Source organism: Meriones unguiculatus, chromosome 20 (genome assembly GCF_030254825.1).
Source record: "Meriones unguiculatus strain TT.TT164.6M chromosome 20, Bangor_MerUng_6.1, whole genome shotgun sequence".
NCBI classification, from domain to species: domain Eukaryota; kingdom Metazoa; phylum Chordata; class Mammalia; order Rodentia; family Muridae; genus Meriones; species Meriones unguiculatus.
Window position 1 is genome coordinate 41,801,840 of NC_083367.1, and position 21,194 is coordinate 41,823,033.

At 38.7% G+C, this 21,194-nt stretch overlaps 1 protein-coding gene across 3 annotated transcripts in view; it reads left to right on the forward strand.

Moving 5' to 3' along the window:
* The window catches only part of Hs3st5 (heparan sulfate-glucosamine 3-sulfotransferase 5), a 283,018-nt gene that overhangs the window by 15,039 nt on the left and 246,785 nt on the right, over positions 1-21,194 (forward strand). The gene's annotated exons all lie outside the window — the stretch shown is intronic.

Here is a 21,194-nt window from a genome sequence, read left to right on the forward strand (position 1 = left end):
CAAAAAAAAGAAATACTGCCACTCCTTAATTTACACTATTTTTACTGTTTTTAACCATTTAAACTTGTTACTCAGGGATATGTAAAAGTTGCTTTTGTGAAGCTCATATAGAGTGTTTTTATGGCACTGTCTTAAGTTATGTAGATAGTATTTATTTCTCAAGTTGTAATAATAACCTCAGTCTAAAATACTGCCATCTTGTAATTTGCCATCATATGTGCTATAGTCTTAAAGTCAGACCCTGTGTCTATGGCAATAACAGGCAGGATGGATCTGCATAAAGAAACCCTAAACTGATGCTCAAAAGAACTGAGCAGCAAACTCATCAGCACTTTGCCTTTCATCTTTGCTTTCATTTCTACTCACTTCTAGTGGACATAAACCAAAGGGTAAGGAGGGAGCTTGCAAGGGCAGTAGGGAGAAGAACAAGAGGAACCCAGAGGCTCAGTCCAGCATAACACCCACTCATCAGGACACTGCGACCCTTCTACTCACAGTTACAGGCTGAGGACAAAATAAATGTGTGCAAGCTAAAGAATAGGTTTTCTCTTTTGGGAAACATGAACCCTTCTCTTGAAGGGAAACATCTTCTGAGCCTTCCTGTACCTTAGGAGATTTTACTAAAAGCAACTTCTAAGACATAGCAGTTGTGTGGATATTAAATGCCAATAACAGTACGTTATTCAATTAGGACAGATTGAGTCATCTGAATATTAAACCACAAAGCTTTACCAATACCCCAGATGAGAAGCTCTGCTGGAGATCTTAGTATTCTATCAACTACATCTTTAAAGCAGGGTTTTGTTCTTCTTTTGTAATTTAGAAAGCAAATGAGAATAGCGATTCTTCATTGTAGGTTTATAAGAGCCAAGGGATTTGACCAGAAAAAAAGGTATTTTGATCACTGGAAGTGGGCATGTTTGGCAACTCAGTATTGCAACTACAAAACTTCCCCAAATTAGACCTAAAATTGGAGACTACCACCCAACTGCTCTAATTACTGTGCTAGCTCACAAATTAGTGTTGAGTGGGGAGACTCAGATGTTCTTTTTTTAGGAATGTCATTGATTTTCATACTGTTGTTAGAATGTCAGATATCAAGCATCAGGTAAATGATTGTGGTCCTACTGTGTGTGTCAGGGATGAACAAAGCAGCCCCTTGCTTTTAGTGAGTCAGGCAAAGAAGTAAAGCATTACCTAAAATTAAAGACAGATTTATTCATTATTATTTCTCTCCCTTCTACGATTCAAAATGGTAATTCCCCTAAAGGCAGGAAATTTTGTTCACCAGTATTCCCTCAGCATGTTAAAATATTTCTTGACATAGAGTAGACCATCAACAAGTGAATTAAATCATTTATGACGCATTATGGGAAAAGAACAGAGGAGTAGAAAAGGGGTGTGAGAGAAAAGTAGTAGAAAGGGCTCTAGGAGGAGAAAAATGTACACAGTAAACACGAAATAGGATTAATCGAAACACAATCACACCTTCCTAAGAGCACAGATACTGGACAAAACTGGGTGTGTTTTCTCAGTTCCTCTCCTCTCTTTCTTTGTTCCCCTCTGTGTTGTTTCCATTTTAGTTGGTGTTATGGTTTGACTCTGAAAAGCCTTCCACATCCATGTTTTGAATGCACGTTGCCCCAAAGAGGGCTAATATTTTGGCAGGTTGAGGAAGCTTTGAGAGGCGTAGCCTGCCTAGTGAGGAAATTATTAGGGGATGGGGTTTTGAAGGCTTTAACCCTGCTCTGGTCCCTGTCAATTCAGGTGTCTCTGACAGACATGCCTGCTGCAGTAACCTAACTCTGCCCTGCTTTTTCAGTCACGGTGGAAGGAGACCACAGCTCCGTAGGTACTTAAGTGTTTTCCTCAGATGCCTTGGTTGCAGGACAAGGAATGTATAACTAATGTTCTGGTGGCTGTGTTGTTGTTTGTCTTGAAATCTGGTTTATTGGTGATTTGAAAAAACCCTATCCTGACAGGGAGCATAATCAATGAGTAATTTGAACATCCCCATGCAGTAAGTATTTGGAACACTCTTTTCCCACCTCTCATCACATTTCACATACAGATTCCATATTCAGACCAGTCTTGCCTTCCATATCCTAATGGAGCTGTCTCCCTTCAACCAGCAAGCCATTGCAAGGAAATTCTACTTTAATCACATTTCTTCTCCAACACTTTTAAACCAATTACAAAACTGTTATCCACATTAGGCTAAACTACCTTTATTCCATAGTTAGAGCTTCTTCAGCCTTTGGCACGAATCTAGGCTTCTTTTGCAGTCTGATTAGGTTCTTACGACTCGTTAGCTGTCCCTGGCTAAATAATCTCATCGTAAGCATGGGGTCATGATGCTTGTACCACCTTTCTGAGGCTCAGCCTTAAGATAGATGTGATACTGCACAGGGCATGTGGATGTCCTGCAGATGGTCCTTTAGCTATTCACTCACTCAGAGTGTGAGGGATTAGACTCACACATTCAGTGCTTAATTCCTACCTCAGGCCAGCCCTACAGATTTCCAGGGGTTCTTTAAATCTCCTTTCTCAGAGTTATTGCCCTGGAACCAATCGCAATATCATCTAAATAAGGAATTAGTAGTTGGTTAGCCAGTTTTATGGCTGAAGTCCTTCCTTCCTTCCTTCCTTCCTTCCTTCCTTCCTTCCTTCCTTCCTTCCTTCCTTTCCTTCCTTCTTTTAATGTTCCTTAAATTGCTAAGACCACATCAGCCATGGAAGTCACTATAAAGCTTGGGTTTTGATCATACTGACTCATCAATGTGAGAAAAGCCTACTCTGGGGACTCATTCACAGCTTAGCTCTTGCCCACACCAATGTCTTTGGCTATACCTGCCGAGGCTTCTCACAACATCATTGCATGGAGAGTGTATTCACAGATTTTGCACATTTGGATGAGTTGTTCCAAAGGTTCAAGTAGACTTTTGCTGGAAAAGACAAGAACATTACAAGGTAAGATAAGAACATTATGATAAGTCAATAAATTTATCTTGATGGAAGAATATATGTAGGGAGTTTTAGTAAATAAATCCTAGCCCCATAAATAATGAAATAATTTTTGGGAAAAGGCATTTATATATTTTTAAAATAGAGTCAGAACTATCAAGCTAACATTGTATCGAAACATTTTGAGGTCCAAGGATTTTCTTACATTGTACCATGACTGGTTATCAAAAACCATGTGTAAATGATGAATAAAAGTGATGAGTTGAAACCAGAAGCCTGTGTAAGAAAGAAACATTTTGCCCCTCCAGGGCCAGGTTAGAGATGAGCGATTTCAGGAAAGATATTAAATGAAACACGGGTGTGACTTTCTTGCAGGATGCAGCTTAGCAACTTCCTGGTTTTCTCACCCAGGCATTAAATTGGTTGCCAATGAGACCTCGCTGCCTGTTATCTAAATGAGAGCCAGAGTGGATAAGCATTTCCGTGCAGTTTTATTTTATATGCCATGATGACCATTTTAATACATATCAATTCTTCTCTTAGATTCTATTTGTTTCATATTAACCCCTTCACTCTTTTATCCCTATGAGTCTTACACTCTTGGAGGCTAAGAAGAAACAGGAAACAGTCGATGTCCTGTCCAGGGCTGCTGGTACCATCCTTCCTGAGATGTCTTTGTTGACAGACTGAAGCAGAACTGTAGCTGACCCTGGCTCAGTGTCGCTCCAAATTAACCCACCAGCTCTCTTCAGCTCTGAAATTAGGTTGCTTGTCTTTTAAAAGAATCTTTGAAATGGGAATGCAGCCAGCTTGATCTACAGAGTAAGACTGTCTAAACAGCAACAACAAAAATCATCCCAGAACATTTGATAACTTTACATTCTTTAGTTTTCTTGTTGCGACACAGAGGAAGATGCTCTGAGCAAGCACTGTAAAAGACATACCACAAAGCCCATGGCGTGTAATGCCTATTACCTTCACTAGAACCCTGCGAAGGGAGTTCTGTGTCCTGCCTTTATACATGAAGAAGTGACAGCTTAATAAAACCATTCAGAGTTGAACGGCTGAGAACTGAGCTCTTGGCTTTCTTGAACTCCATGTACGTACGGCCTTTGCTGCCAGTCACCTGCTCTGCTGTTGCCCACAATGATAGAGGCTTTGGGTTCCAGGGATAAATGTAAGCATTCCTGCACATGGCAGTAGCAAGCAGGTCAAAGGCTTTACCTAGATTGCCCTACCCCACATTCCTGCTGATCACTGAAAGACAAATCCTTAATCATTTAAGTATTTTTAAAGCACGTTTCAGGCATATTTACTTAAGCTCCTTTCCTAATTCCCCAAAACAATTATATCTTACAATTTCCCTTGTCACTTCTAGAAAAAGAAAAAAGTCCCCCTTTCATTCTGGTAAAAGGTTCTATATTCTGGGTATTAGAAGGGAATGTGCTATATTACATTGTTACACACAGCCTGTCTCAAGGCTCTCACCTCTCAAAAATAAATTTCTCCCCTCTACCTGAGAACGATACAACTGGAAGACTCTGCTCCAACTTGTCTGTGTTCAGAGGCCAATGGTTGATGCAACATGTAGCAGAAATGCTGCCCATTCTTGGGGCAGGGGTGGGGGTGGGCAGACACTGATGGTGAGCATTAAAGAAACAGGGTCTTTGGGGAGTCCCATCATGACTCTACCACTAAATATGAATGTTCACTTGCATCTCTTTAGCATGCATAGTCATTTTTTAGGTAAGCCAAGGAAAGCTTAAGAGATACAGGGATGGGAGAGGACAAGTAAAAAGGAAGCATGCTTTAGAGAATTCTTTTTTTAATTAAATTTTTACTTTTTATATTATAGTTTATTTACTTTGTAGCCCAGCTGTAGCCCCCTCCCTCATTCCTTCCCAATCCTACCCTCCTTCCCTCATCTCCCTGCCCCTGTCCAAATCCACTGATAGAGGAGGTCCTCCTCTCCTTTCATCTGACCCTAGTTTATCAGGTCTCATCAGGACTGGCTACAATGTTCTCCTCTGTGGCCTAACAAGGCTGCTCCTCCCTCAGGGGGATAGCAGTGTATCAAAACAGGTGCTGAGACTCATAATCAAACCTTGAGCGGAGTGCAGGGGGAGTTGGTATGACCTGGAGAGGACTGGAGCTCCACAAGGACCAAATATATCTGGGCACAGGGGTCTTTTCTGAGGCTGTTTCTCCAACCAAGGACCATGCATGGATATAGCCTAGAACCCCTGCTCAGATGTAGTCCACGGCAGCTCAGTATCCAAGTGGATTCCCTAGTAAGAGGAACAGGGACTGTCTCTGACAGAGAATTCTTTCAAATGCCACTTTTGTGACCTACACAGCAATGGCCTGTCACAAATATGTTTCTTTAGAATTACTGCTTCGGTTTAAAAAGATATTGGTCATTGTCAGCAGAGCATTCATAGGCTGCCCTATTGCCTTTTTGAATCTATAACTTATATTTAGAATTTGGAATCACTTTCTGTGATGCCAGTTCTGCAGCTGATTTTTTTTAATGTGTTATGTGAGCAAATGTAGATAGTAACTATAAACACACTGCAAGGAAAAGGCAGGCCCATCTGTCTCCTTCAAACTTGATTAGGGAAGGTTGGGCAGACAATATTTTTAGTATGGTCTTTTAAATTAAGGTTAGGTTGCTTTGAAGTCAGTCAACTATGGTAGGTTTATTTATTCTGAGGGTTGTAGTGAACCAAATTGAAAATATATCCACTTTCAAAAGACACATTATGTAGCCACTTTAAAAATACATTTATTTTTCAGTTGCACAGGAAATACATTTGCAGCACAGAGAGATTTTCTTGTCTGGTTTTGGTGATAGAAATTCCAAAGGAATGAACAGTTCCATTACTTGTGTTAATGCTACTAATACAAGTGAGCATTCTGTCAGCAAAGGCTTTTATGCTATCAGCACTGCATAAATGAAAATATACTGTGTGTTGCATTAATATAAACTTCATAAAAGAGGCAAACTGGACAGTAGTCATATTAAAAAGAGGCTTTTTCCTAAGTATGATTTTTAATAATTAATCTGAGAGAGGGTTCTATCACATCACTGAGCTCTTAAGTGACCAGAATGTCGCAGACTGCTTGAGTTTCCTTTGCCTCCCATTGGCATGATAAGGCAAAAGCCACAATCAGGTAAACAGCCAAATGCCAAACACATATACATGGATGTCTAATGTGTGATTTCTTCGGAACACTTATACACTGTGTCAAATCTAAGACTGTGAAGTAGAGTTCATATTATACTATGTTAATATAAAATTGAAACTTTGCTGCATACACCTGTAAAGATCTTCCCAGCCACTGAACTTACACTCTCAGTAACAAATAGCTCCCACTGAATGGAATGGCACCAAGGACTGGGAAGCAGCCTCCAGGCCAATCGCAGTCTACCAGGACCCATAACCTCAGATCAGAAGCTCAAGCTGGACTGTCTTGAGCCCAAATGCAAAGATGACAGTACTTTTGAGGAGGAGCTGATGTTTCTAACATGCGTGAATAAGGAGGACTGAAAGACAAGTCTTTAATGTCATCAATAAGGAGAAATCTAGCAGAGAATGAAGAGAATTTCTAGTAGGGTAGCCTTAAAGAGCAAACAGCTTCAGATGTGAAGAAGTGACTCCAAGGTCTGTAATGTCTCAAACACTGGTCTTGGTACTTCAGTCTTACACAGTTTTACTGGATGAAGCAGGGGGTGCTCATAGCAGCCAAGTGGGTGGCTCAGTGTTTCAATCACTGTACAAATGTATCCAAAATTCGCTAAATCTGTTACTATTTTCAAAGCAATATTTATTGTTCCCTTCCTAGGCACTGTTCTAGGTGCTGAGGATGATTCAGTGATCAAAAGGAAAAGATGTATATCTTTACATATTTAATATTTCAAAAGAATTCATAGTTTTGGTTTTAACTCTTTAAATGTTTTTCCCCCAAATTGCACATTATCCACCCAACTCTCTGATATGTAAATCAGTTAAGACAAATCTATGCAGTTGCCCCTCAGGTTACAGGTATTGACCTCACCCTTCCTCATGTCACATGTATCCTGATATCATCTCCACATTGTGTTAGTATCAGATAGAACCAAAGAAATGGGGTACAGATGGTGCAGCATACTGGCTGAAAGAGCCACATGATGACGCAATTACTTTCATGTTAGAGTAAAGGGATGAGAGGTCAGATGGTCCCACAGTTTATTACATGATCATCCCTGACCTAGGGCACAAACAGGACTGAGAAGACATCATGAGTCAACATGAAACCACTAAAGATCAAATCTAGAGAGACAAGAGACACACACGATCCCAAACTATTCAAGGCTGAAGCAGGAGGACAATGCATGTCCAGGATTAGATTCACCATAGGTAACATAAGGAAACCATATTTCTTGAAGAAAAAAATAAAAGGAAAACAAAGATAAACATCTATTAGACAGTAAAGTGTGGGTTTAGAAGACAGAGAAACAAGGTGTCTAGTCTGGTCTGGCCTTAGTAGTTTGTGATGTTGGTCAGATTCCTAATTTCACTTGAGTCTTCTCCCTAGCATAAGAAAACACAGAAAGAATTTAGGCGAATGTGCATAAAGTCTCCAAGAATAAAGGACTTTTACAATTTTGAGATTTTTGTTTCCAGGATAGGCTTTCTCTGTGTAGCTCCTGGAACTGTGTAGACCAGGCTGGCCTCAAACTCACAAATATTCACCTGCCTCTGTCTTCTGACTGCTGGGATTAAAGGTGTGTGTCACCACTGCCTGCCTCTTTTTTTGTTTGTTTTGTTTTGTTTTGTTTTGTTTAGATTTATTCGCATTCTACCTGCATGTGTGCCTGCACACCAGAAGAGGGCACCAGATCTCACTATAGATGGTTATGTGGTTGCTGGGAATTGAATTCAGGACCTTTTGAACAACAACCAATGTTCTTAACCTCTGAGCCATCTCTTCAGCCCGAGTGTACTCTTAAAAAATACCTATTCCACCACCAATTCCTAAATATATTTTCAAGGGAATGTCTTATATGTTCCATATCAAGTCCTGTTATTTATGTCATCATCACTACCAACAAGAATGTTGCTACTTCTTATCTTCCAGTAAATGGTTGAATGCAAACAGTGAATGACTGAACTTGATGGACTGTCCCTTATTATGAAGGGAGAAAATATGATGAGACTCTAAACTATCAGGATAATGAATGGAGAAAGAGAAACAAACAAGCAAGAAGAAAACCAACAGGCTTTTAAAGACCCACTGACAGCATGTGTGCAGAGAAGCCGCATTAGTAGAATGCGGGTTATTGTAACAAAATACTGATAAAAAAAAAAAACCCTCAATGTCCATCCATAAAGCTGAAGAAATTGAACATTTTCTATAGAGTCAAATTTTATTAAAGCATACTAAAAAGAGAAATCTTTAAAATATGAAATGGCTTGTAATACAAAAAAGCAATATGTACACTCTCTAGACAAATAATATTAACCTAATCCCTACACAAAACAAACGCACACACTAATGTAATTAATACTTCTTTGGGTGTGTACATATGTGTGTATGTGTTCATGTGTGCACACTCATGCAAGCGCATGTGGAGGTAAGTGGTAGGCATCAGATACTGAAACCTTCCTCAGTCTCTCTCTACTTTGGATGATAATATGGCTCATCCGGTAAAGGTGCTTTCCACTCAAGTGACTTGAGTTTAATCCCTTGGAACCCATGTAGAGGAAGGAGAGGGTTGGCTCGTGTAAGCTGCTCACCAACCTCCATGAACATGCCTTGGCACAGTAAGCCGTGAATATGTACTCTAAATAAATAAATGACCGTAAAAAAATAGTAAATCCACCTCATGTGTCTTAGAAATCTAATCTAGGACACACTGAGAAATAAGAAGGAAGAACAGCAAGTTGGGCAGGCCAGTAATGACTAGATAAGATATTTTTTATTTTAATTTTTATTAATTACAACTTATTCACTTTGTATCCCCCCTTTAGCTCCCTCCCTTCTTCCTTCCCAACCCCACCCTCCCTCCCCCTTCTCCACACATGTTCCTTTTTTAGTCCACTGATAGGAGAGGTCTTCCTTCTGATCCTAGTCTATCAGGTCACATCAGGAGTGGCTGCATTGTCTTCCTCTGTGGCCTGGTAAGGCTGCTCCCCTCTCATGGGGTGATGATCAAAGAGTAGGCCAATCAGTTCATGTCAGAGACAGTCCTTGTTCCCATTATTATGGAACCCACTTGGACACTGAACTACATCTGTGCAAGGGTTCTAGGTTATCTCCATGTATGGTCCTTATTGGAGTATCAGTCTCAGCAAAGACCCCTGTGCCCATAATTTTGGTTCTGTTGCTCTCCTTGTGGAGCTCCTTGTGGAGATCTCCAGGTCTTATTATTTCCCACTTCTTTCATAAGTTCCCTGCACTCTGACCAAAGGTTGTCCATATGTCCGAGCATCTGCTTTGATACCCTGCAGGGTTAGAGCCTTTCAGAGGCACTCTGTGGCAGGCTCCTGTCCTTTTCCCTGTTTTTAAAAAACAAGGATATCATGAAATTGGCAGGTAAATGGTGGGAACTGAAAAATATCATCCTGAGTGAAGTATTTTAGAAACAGAAAGACACACAGGGTATATACTCACTCATAAGTAGATATCAGACATATAATATAGGATAAACCTACTAAAATCTAAAGAAACTAATTAAGAAGGAGGACTCATGGCTAAAATGCTCAATCCCCATTCAGAAAGGCAAAGAAGATGGACATCAGAAGAAGGAGAAAATAGGTAAGATATTTAGACAATTAATCCATGTAAAATTTGAAGTTACAAAGACAGAAATTGTTAACTTTTAAAAAAAATGTTAACTATTTAGTGTAGGCATGAAAACTTTTTCTAATCATCTTATGCTATAGGCCATATATGATGTTAACAGACTATAGCATGCTTCCCAAAAATGGGGAGCCATGAATAGGGAAGTGTTAAATGGTAGAGATTAATGAGCTCTGGCAGGTCAGGGTAGGGGACCTGGAGTGGCAGCTGCTCACCCTGCAGTGATCTTAACTCTTGCCAGTTACATGAACTTTCAAAGGGAGAACACCTCACTTCATCTAATGAAGTATTCTAAGTTTCACATTGAATTAACAGTGATGTTAGTGAGGATGTCTTAGCTCCTTCTTAGTAAGCTGTAACGTTTAGATGATATGGAAGCAGATCACTAGTCATTCCTCCTAAAGGAAGCTTTCTCTCCAATCCTTCTCTCTCATCCAGCCCACCCACATGTACCATCATTACTCTGTAGTCCTTAGGATAATTTGGGAATATTTCAGTGTGCCCGGTGTTAGTATCACTTCCAGACTAAAATATGAGCTCTATTATGTGAGACACAACATCACATTTTTTCCCTATTTTGGTTGGCACCAATTCAATGCAGAAAATGATTTCTACGTAGACCTTGAATAAGAAAAAATACAATGTACTGTTAAAGAGTCATATCCATCGATGGACGTCTCACCATACCAAAGAACGTTTTTCATACGGTATTTTGACAACTGCTAGAAATTTTCTTTACATTTTCAGCAAGAGCCTTTATATTTTGTTTTCGAGATCATAATTATATTTCTTACAACATAATGCCCCCAATACCTCCCATATACCCTTCTTCCTCTCTTTCAAATTCACAACCACTTTTTCACTAAGTATATATAATTTTCCATAAGTAAGCCTGATTACTCTCTATAATATTACTTGTATGCGTGTTTTCAGGGCTGACCGTTTGGCTTTGGATAACTGTTGATGCACTGTGCTCTTCCCTAGGAAAGACTAATTCTTCCACTGTTAGCATTCCATAGTTGCCTGTAGCTCTTTGTGTAGGTATGAAACTTCATGGAATTTTCCCAATTCACTTTAGTATGTTTATCGGCATCCTCCTTGTATAGCTCATGTTTAAGCACCCACATTGATGAGAATTTATGTGTGTAGCTTTTGAAATTACTAGAAGACACAAAACATCACACAAAACTTCTGATCCTCTGGCTTTCACAATCTTTCTGATCCCTCTTCCACAATGTTGCCAGAGTCTTAGGTACAGTGGTTGTGTTGTATATGTATCAGTTGGTACTCTAAAATTGGCTTCCCAATTTTACATTTTGATTGGCTATGATTTTCTGTTACAATTTTTGTCTCCTTCCAAGAGAAGTTTCTTTGCTGAGGAGTTTGGACCACACTTATCTGTGGGTTTAAGAACAAATGTTTAGATGTTTTTAACTATTATGCTGGTTTTGTAAGGTAGTGGTTGTAGGTTCTCCTCCAATTATCCTGACTTCACTAACACTGTGATTTTGGATGGGTTTCCAGTCCCAGGCATGAAGAGTGGTTCTTAAGTCCAGTTAGAGAGCTGTTGGTTACTGCCAAGGTACTCATGTCACTATTGCTTCGTTAAGGTTATCATTGCAAGCTAGCCATTGTTGTAATTCACAGACATAATAGATGAGTCTGACTGTTGGTTGCATACTTCCTTTAGAAGCTTGGATGGCACTTTCCAATACCCTGAAAGCTAGTTCTCATGAAAGAGGTATAAAAGCCTTCATTCCTAAGGAAGATCTGCAGCTGCACTCCAGCCATGTTAACAGCTGCTTTGTTAAGTGATGCAGTGCAAAGTTTTACCTTTTGAGGAAGAGACCACTTCCGCCTGACAACACGCTGTTCTCAGGGAATCACCACCAAGACTGACTGATGTGTTTTCTAAAAATAAAAATAAGATGGTTTATCTTTTAAAGAAGCTTTACCCTTCTGAAGACATTTATCTGCAGCGTGGAATTTTCACATTTTGAAAACTGAGAATTAGAAATGTATTTACTTATGTAGTCACTATACAGATTATCGGGACTTCTAAGATCTGCACCAACCTTCAGTGAGTTTCCCCCTTAGACACACAATTATAACTTGTTTTTAGATGTAAAATCTCAATGTGACTGTGTAACTAACAGTTTCATTGCTCTAAAACTTAAAAATGGCAGCAAAACTTAAAAACACCAGTTCATAGTTTATTCCTTTTATGTAAAACGAGCCAGAAACACTGACTTATAAAATGATCTAAAGCCTTTTTAATGTCCTAAAATGTAATTTTTTTTTTTTTTTGCTTTTAAAATCTTATAAGTAAATTGTCCTGGTGATTCACTTAACTTACTTACATGGAGGAGATTAATTTTATAGTAATATTAATATAAGCATTTATAAATGATATTTCAGTATACCTGTTGCCCACTGATTAAATGTTGTCTTAAAGTGTGGGTTGTCGTCTTGTCACACCATTTGCTCTTATTTTTATGCACTTTTCAGTAGATTTAGACTCGGCTCCACTTTTGCTCTCCATTTCTTGTACCCTTGGAACTGAAAAAAAAATCATCAATTTGATTTCAGTGCTCATTTGATATGTGACATGATAAACAATACTGGATGTGTTCCAGGTCTACATTATGCTTAGTACCATCCCTCCTCCAACAGATGGCCAATGTGGTGCTCGCTTTATGGGTGTCCTTAGACCAGGCTTCTTCCTGTCTCACTGCTTTATTGCAACTGGTAGTGATATGGTTGAAAGAGTAGGGTCCAGAAGCAGATGACAGAGTATAATTTACACAAATAATTGCCAGTACACAGGCAAACTACCTAAATACAAAAAATAGCTTCTGTGGAGGACCCTTGCTCACTGATGGCCTAGTACACTTTATATTACAATAAACTCAATAACAGTTAATAGAAAAAGTCACATGCGTGCTTCCATTTCTCTTAATGGCCCTGCAGGGGTAGGCTGTAGCATGAATGAAAAGATGGGATGTTTTCAAAGCCTTGGCAGCCCGCAGTGACCTTCAGTAGAGATGAAATGCTCTGCTGGCTGGAGGAACAATTGAGCTGAAACCAGTGAGGCGCGGTAAGACTTCCCAAATTAAAAGCCGCCAGCAACTGCCCAGACGGGAGAAGAGAGAGAGAAAGAACACGGCACTGCAAGGTGGTTTCATATGCAAACCTTAACAAACGGAGAGGAAAAAACCCACAAACTTTAGATAAAAGAAATATTTTATCATATTGTAATGCACATATGGTATGTAGATCACAGACTGTTACCTGTTGAAAAACATAAATCAATAAAAAAAAAGACAGACCTTTTGTACAAAATTGAGCATGGAGGAAAGAGCAGTGTTCATGACATCTGACACTCAGACTATTTTCTGCCCATCCTCTAACTCATGATGCATGAATGCACCCCACATGTGAAGTCTTATCCCATATTTATTGTGGAGTGTGTGTGTGTGTGTGTGTGTGTGTGTGTGTGTGTGTAATTCACTGGTGGTGGAGCTGTGAGAGTGTTTGCCATTTTCTGTTTGGGAGAGAATAATTGAACATGGTGAAATTCCTAGTAATTTGCCGGAAAGCTAAAATGACCCCCCACATGTGCCTCTCAGATAAAGACCAAACAAAGATAAAAATAAAAATACACAGCTTGTATTTCTGTAAGGAATAAGAATTGTAGAAGAAAGTGTGTGTAGAGATGTGCCATTTTCTTTCTTTCTTTCTTTTTTTGATGTGCCATTTTGTAATCCCAGCTGTGACAATTTTTTCAAAAGGCTTGACCATGCATAATGTTTACATACCCTCCACATGAAATTTTATTTGCACCAATAAAGATGATTCTATCCCCATAAATGCTGTAAGTCCGTATGTTATCTGAGATATACAATAAAATTATTCATTTTACATGAATACATGCTAACGTTGAAACTGGGAACAGCAAAATAAGATAAAACTCAGAATATCTTCATTTCAAACTTGTTTGAAAAAAATTTTCAAAGTAGTATGCAGCCCTTGGCAGTACTCCCTGGATGTCGTGGGCCTATCAATCCTCTCTGCAGCTACTGACCTACATAATATCGGTGCCAAGTCTTAATGTCTGAAACTTCTGAGTGCTAGGCATGAATAAGGAATGGAGTTGTAAGCATCCACGTGTGCCTACTCTTTATGGGTGAAGAAAATGTATGTAAGTGAAAATTTAAAACAAAAAGGATGGTCATGAGTTACTTCGGTTCTTTGGAATCTTTTCTGATCACATTCACTCTGAAATTTGATGAAAACTCTGACTCATCATCTCCAGAGGCAGAGAATGCAAGGCATCTGCTGTATGCTCATCCGAGCTTCCACAGAGTTCTTAGGCTCACCGACGCAAATGAAAAACTCACTTTTCCCCCAGCAAATTACTCAAAATACTGCATTTTGTTCCATTAAATCTAGAAGCATTTCAGCTTTAATGATTGCCATCCCTCCACCCCTGCAAGGCTCTCCTTTCATAACTATTGCCCTGTGCATTTTAAAGCTGATATTCTCAAATGGGGTATCTAAGCCGCAGAAATAGCAACAGCATTGAGAACTTACAAATCTGCAACCGCTGAATCCGAAAGTCCTTCTGTCCACAGCCAGAAAGAAGCCCTATCACTGACTGGTGTGAGAAACTCCTTTATCTAATTCATATCGAACAATCTATCCTTTCAAAATACGTAATTTACATTTAGTAAAGGGACCACACCTTAAATGTGCATCTTGGTGAGTTTTGGAAAATCTACTTATCCCTTTTAATGACTCTTACATTCAAGATATTGAATGTTTTTACGTGTTCCCTTATATTTTTATAGTCAGAAACTCTGTCTGCTCCCAGTCAATGATATGATTTTTGCCACCATTGGTTAATATTGTTTGTTGCAGAGCTTCATAAAAATAAAATCAATCTTTATTTCCTTAAGATAATTGGTTTTGAAATTTACTCATAAGATAATTTGTTTAGAAATTTGTTCATTCAGTTTCACCATTCATCTAAAAACTCATTCATCTTTAACCTTCAGTCATGATGCACTAAATGGATATGCCACTGCCTCGTCCTTTCACCTGTCATTAGACCCTTGCATTGATTCTGACTTAGGATTCTTGTGAGCAAAGCTACTTTTAGCATTCTTCTGTAAGTCTTGGAAATATGTTGCTATTTTTCTTGGGCTAGAGCTAGAGTTACCAAATACTGTGGTTAGGGTGTTTGATACAGTGACTACCTTCTGATGGGAGCATGAGAATCCCATATTTATCCACATCGCCTCTGACATTAGATGTCTTGTTACAGAAACTGGCATTTTCCCTGCCGGTGAATGTGGTGTTAGGTTTCTTTTTCTTTCATGTTTTCTTTGGCCATGAGTTTATCTTTTCCTTCCTGAAAATGCTTTTAACTTTATTTTTTAATTTTTATTTTATTTTGATTAATTACAGTTTATTCACTTTGTATCCCAGCTGTAGTTCTCTTCCTCATCCTTTCCTAATCCTACCTTCCCTCCCTTTTCTTCTCCTATGCCCCTCCCCTAGTCCAATGATGGGGAGGTCTTCCTCCCCTTCCATCTGACCCTAGTCTATCAGGTCTCATCAGAACTGGCTTCATTGTCCTCCTCTGTGGACTGCTAAGGCTGCTCCCCACCTCAGGTGGAGGTGATCAAGAGGCAGCCCATGAGTCCATGTCAGACATGGTCCCTGTTCCTATTACTGGGGAACCCTCTTGGACACAGAGTTGCCATGGGCTACATCTGTGCAAGGGTTCTAGGTTATCTCCATGCAATTAAAAACAAGGAAATCATGAAATTTGAAGACAAATGGTGGGATCTATAAAAGATCATCCTGAATGATATATCTCTGAAGCAGAAAGACAGACATTGTATATACTCACTTATAAGTGGATATTAGAAATATAATATAGGATTATCATACTAAAATCTGTACACCTAAGGAAGCTAATCAAGAAGGAGGACCCTGGGTAAGATGCTCATTCTTCATTCAGAAAGGCAAATGGGACAGATATCAGAAGAGGGAGAAAACAGGGAACAGGACAGGAGCCTGTCACAGAAGGCCTCTGAAAGACTCTACCCAGCAGGGTATTAAAACATATGCTGAGACTCATAACCAAACTTCAGAGTGCAGGGAATCTTAAGAGGAAAGGGGGAGATAGAAAATTAAAAAAAAAAAAAAAACGAGAAAAAAATAGTTGCAAAAAGACACTGAGATTTCATCTTAAACCCATCAGAATGGCTAAGATCAAAGATTCAAGTGACAACACATGCTGGAGAGGTTGTGGAGAAAGGGGAACCCTCCTTCACTGCTGGTGGGAATGTAAACTTGTACAACCACTCTGGAAAGCAATCTGGCACTTCCTCAGACAACTAGGAATAGCGCTTCCTCAAGATCCAGCTACACCACTCCTAGGCATATACCCAAAAGAGGCTCAAGTACATAATAAGGACATGCTCAACCATGTTTGTAGCAGCCTTATTTGTAATAGCCAGAAGCTGGAAACAGCACAGATGCCCCTCAGTGGAGGAATGGACATAGAAATTATGCTACATCTACACAATGGAATATTACTCAGCAATTAAAAAAAAACAAAAACAAACAACAACAACAAAAAAAAACAACAACAAGGAAATCATGAAATTGGCAGGGAAATGGTGGGGCCTGGAAAGGATCATCCTGAGTGAGCTATCCCAGAAGCAGAAAGACACATGGTATATACTCACTCATATAGACATATAATATAGGATAGACCTACTAAAATCTGTACACCTAAAGAAACTAATCAAGAGGGAGGACTCTTGCTAAAATGCTCAATTCCTATCCAGAAAGGCAAAGAGGATGGACATCGAAAGAAGGAAAAAAGAGGGAACAAGTCAAGATCCTGACACAGAGGGCTTCTGAAAGGCTCTGCCCTGCAGACTATCAAAGCAGATACTGAGACTTGTGGGCAACCTTTGGACAGAATGCAGGGAATCTTAGGAAAGAAGTGGGAAACAGTAAGATCTGGAGAGGACAGGAACTCCACAAAGAGAGCAACAGAACCAAAAAATCTGCACACAGGGGTCTTTCCTGAGACTGATACTCCAACCAAGGACCATGCATGGAAATAACCTAAGACCCCTGCAGAGATGTAGCCCATGGCAGTTCAGCATCCAAGTGGGTTCCATTGTAATAGGAACAGGGACTGCCTCTGACATGAACTGATTGGCCTGCTCTTTAATTACTTCCCACTGAGGGGGAAGCAACATCACCAAGCCACAGAAGACAATGCAGACACTCCTGATGAGACCTAATTGACTAGGATCAGAAGGAAGGAAAAGAAGACCTCCCTTACCAGTGGACTTGGGGAGGGGCATGCATGCAGAGGGTGGAGGAAGGGAGGGATTGGGATGAGAGGAGGGAGGGAAGCACAGGGGGGATACAAATTGAATGAAGTATAATTAGTAAAGAATAAATTTTAAAAAAGAGAAAGAAATTACAGTTTCATTTCTTCGTTTATATAATTTATTGTAAAGCCTGAACATCTAATTTTGGTGCCTTTGCCTGTATCAGCATTACTCAACCTAGGAGATATTTACATTCAGCAAGTATAAACCATGGAGTTGCCAAACAATTTTTTCAGAAGACATTTGACTTCTTAAATGATTTTATTTAAGTGGAAATATATTAAAAGTTCTCTTATATGCACTTATCACTGAAAATTCTAGGAGAATATAATTCTATCATTGGTTAAACATACATCCAACAAATATTGATCATATTCAAAGCTTTATCTAAAATACAAATTACTTGAAAATAGATTTTCCTGAGTGTCAAGGAGGAAGAAAGGTGCTATTTGGTTAGTAAACAAAGTTGCCTCTTCTACCATCAGAAGCATTTTTAATATCTTGACTTATGTCCTTTTTATAGCACACATGTGTTTGAAAACTTGGAGTGGTAATGCTATAGACATTCCATTCTTAGAGCTTTTACATACCATTCAGATAAGCTTACTCATCTTGATTTCTTTCCTCTTTGAGGAAAAGAGACTACAATCCCAAACATTTTCTTGTGGAACCATTTCTACTCAATCGTTGGTTGGTACCTGGGACACGCAGAGTTTTTATTTATCAGATGCTGTACTAACAAATGCATTGAACATCCTCAGTGTGCTATTATGTAATAAATGTGTTGAATATCCTCAAGGAGCCACCTACTAGGGAACTGAAAACTTGGAAAGGTTTGGTTAGCTGTAAGAATTTGAGTTTGTAGTTAGATTTGTCTTCTGTGGAGACTCTGGAGTTTTTCTCCCAACCATTCCATGATAAGGTGCTCTTTCCCTGCTGCTGTAGCATGGAGAGAATAAATTTACATGCAAGGCATTCATCAGCTCCAAAGTTTGATTCTCTACACAGTACACTTCAGACCTAGGTGAAAAGCTTGTTGAAAACTATAAATAAGTCTAGGAAACCTTTTCTTTAGATCGACTTTTATATTTATGAAATAGAAATTGGAAAAAAGCCCTGGCAGACAATATTCAATGTAAACTTAATTTTCTGCTTAAAATGTTCAACAATGTTGGCACAAAGACAAATGTAGCACTATATATTTCTAGTCTCTTATGCCTCATATTAAAAAATGATGATCTTTAACTCAGAAGATTTAAATGATGATCTTTAACAGTTTTCAACACTAGATAATACTTTAGAAATCTATGTATGTGTCTGATTGACAAGTCACTTCTATAGGAAAAGGTCTCGCCTATTAACTACTTAAATCTATGACCTGAGCAACTCTTTGTACTTATAAGCTTTGGTTATTCTGGAAAAAAGTACCTTCTAGGAAGTTCATTTCCTATGGTGTGTATGGGAATAATCAGAAAGTATTTCTTAGATGATAACCAAAGGGACTCCCTTTTCAGCCTCTGGGAGACCTCTGGTGAAAAGTTGGCCTCCTTGGCCTTCCCACCTCTAAGTGAGAGGCTCCATTGGTGCTGTTAGCACCAAAGTTCAATATTCTCTCTCTCAAAAAAAAATCATCAACAAACAAAAAACCAAAACTGCTTTGTGGGATCAGTTCTTACCCTTGCCAGTCCATGCAATGTTGCTCTGCAGACTGCGGCCCTCTTGTTTTATACCTTCTTAACTGAGAATCCTGGGTTCTCCATGACATCTGGGCCATGGCTACCAAGGAGTGAGGATGTCTTCAAAAGCATTTCAAGGTGTTGCTGGTATGTGGGCAGCAAAACGGAGAACTACTTCACTGCCCTATCAGTGGCTCCTGTCTCCTTACTTAGGCTCTTCCTGGTTCTGAACCCGAAACCAGGGACTTCAGTGGCTAAGTCAAAAATATTGTGAAAGAGCTGTTTTCTTCTTGTATTTGTACTTAAGTGGTCAGTGGACCATGAGGTAAGTATAAAACAAGACTTTTTTTCCACTATAGAGGTCAGTCAAATGAGTTATTAAGTTATTAAGAAACTTGGGATCTAAAAAGAGCTTGCTAACCTTCAGTTTATTCCAGATACATTCCTATACTTATTACTAAGTAATATTTTAGCTTACCCTTTTAATAGGTGTTTAGTCTTATTTTACAAAATAAAGACTATTCTCCTAATTATTTATTTCCCATAATCAACGGCAGGATATAGGTTGTCCCAATTAATCTGCTTTTTAAAAACAATTTCTAAGCATCCCCTATGACTTAACTCATTAAGTCTTTTATTACACCAATATTAGTAAAGCAAATTAAACAAATGAGGAGGACATGGCAGCCAGTCTTGAAGATACCTGATAAGCTAGGGTCAGATGGAAAGGAAGGAGGACCTCCCCTATCAGTGGACTTGGAAAGGGGCAGGGAGGAGATGAGGGAGGGAGGGTGGTATTGGAAGGGAAAATGAGGAAGGGAGCTACGGCTGGGATACAAAGTAAATAACCAGTGATTAATATTAAAAATTATAAAAAAATTTAAAATAAAATTATTTAAAAATAAATAAATTTGAATATTATATATATCAAAATGATCAAAACTCATAAATCACACAACACAGAGCTGATAAACACAAGCATCTTTGAGGATAAATGTAAACTCATCTCCCATGACGATTAATTAAAAGTGTAGTATTTCCACATTTTCCAGTTGATGTTGCTACCAACATCATGATGTCTGTTAAAAGAAAGCCAGTTTCATCTCACTAGTAAATGCCAATTTCTCTGATTTTTACATTTAAATGCAAAATTCTCAGCCCTTACCTTTACAGAGAGATAAGTCAAAGTAGAAATTGCATACGTTCTATAGTATTTTACCTGGGCTTTAATATCAAAATTATTTTATGACTATCTGCTGAATTCTTATTTTAGACCAGCTACAATATATCCATTTTTTATTCTAGTTTCTGCATTAAGTTTTAATATAGCAATAAAACTCTTAGACATCTGTTGGTTTTAGAAAACAGCAGCGATGTTTTATTGTAGTTCTTAAAAATATGAGTGTAATATTCAATAGATTATTATGTAAGAAAAAGTGAGACCAGCTGCAATACACACTCTTCAAATGTGACACGCTGCACTATTCTCATAAGAGAAAGAGCAACACTTTTGATGTGATTTGAGCACTGACCATAGTATGTAGCCACATACATCCTGTAACAGTCAGAATGATATCCTAGCCAACTTATACCTAGACAATACTATGGGTATTACAGGATATAGGCTTAGGAATCAAAGTATAGAATTTCCTCTCATCACACACAGTCTAACTTTGAACCTTCTATATCAATAAGGATGAAAGACCAATTGGCATTTTCTAGGAATATTCCTAGATTAACAGGCATGTAATATGCCGATTGTGCTGTTACTACTATTGCTAGTTGTACATAGCAGTCCTCCGTCCAAGTGTCTAACAGTTACTGCTACTACTTGTACCTTGGTAGTCAGAACTGGGTTTCAGGAAGAATGAGGAGATTTCGAAATGGACCAAAGAAGTAATTCTTTCTGAAAATATGTTTCGTAGGCAGGGAGCAAATAGTTAAGAGTTCAGGGCTTCTCTGAGTGACCATAGTTCCTAACAAACATAAAAAAAGTAAGGATTATTAGATCTCTGACTGTTTTTTTTTTAACCTCCTGGGTTCTCCTGTTACAAATCACTTATTACATTTTTGTTTACACTGGGTAGCTAATTAAAACATGGAACATTTTTGGCATCTTTATATATTTCTCTTCTAGGGTCAAATGAGACTATTTTAGTCTATGATCGTTTTGATGGTTAACAATTTATAGTGAACAATATAGGGGAAAACTTTCAAAGTATAGTTCATAGACCCCTAAATTCCTCTGGTCATTGTCCAGGGATTCTTAGAAGACAAAGGCGAT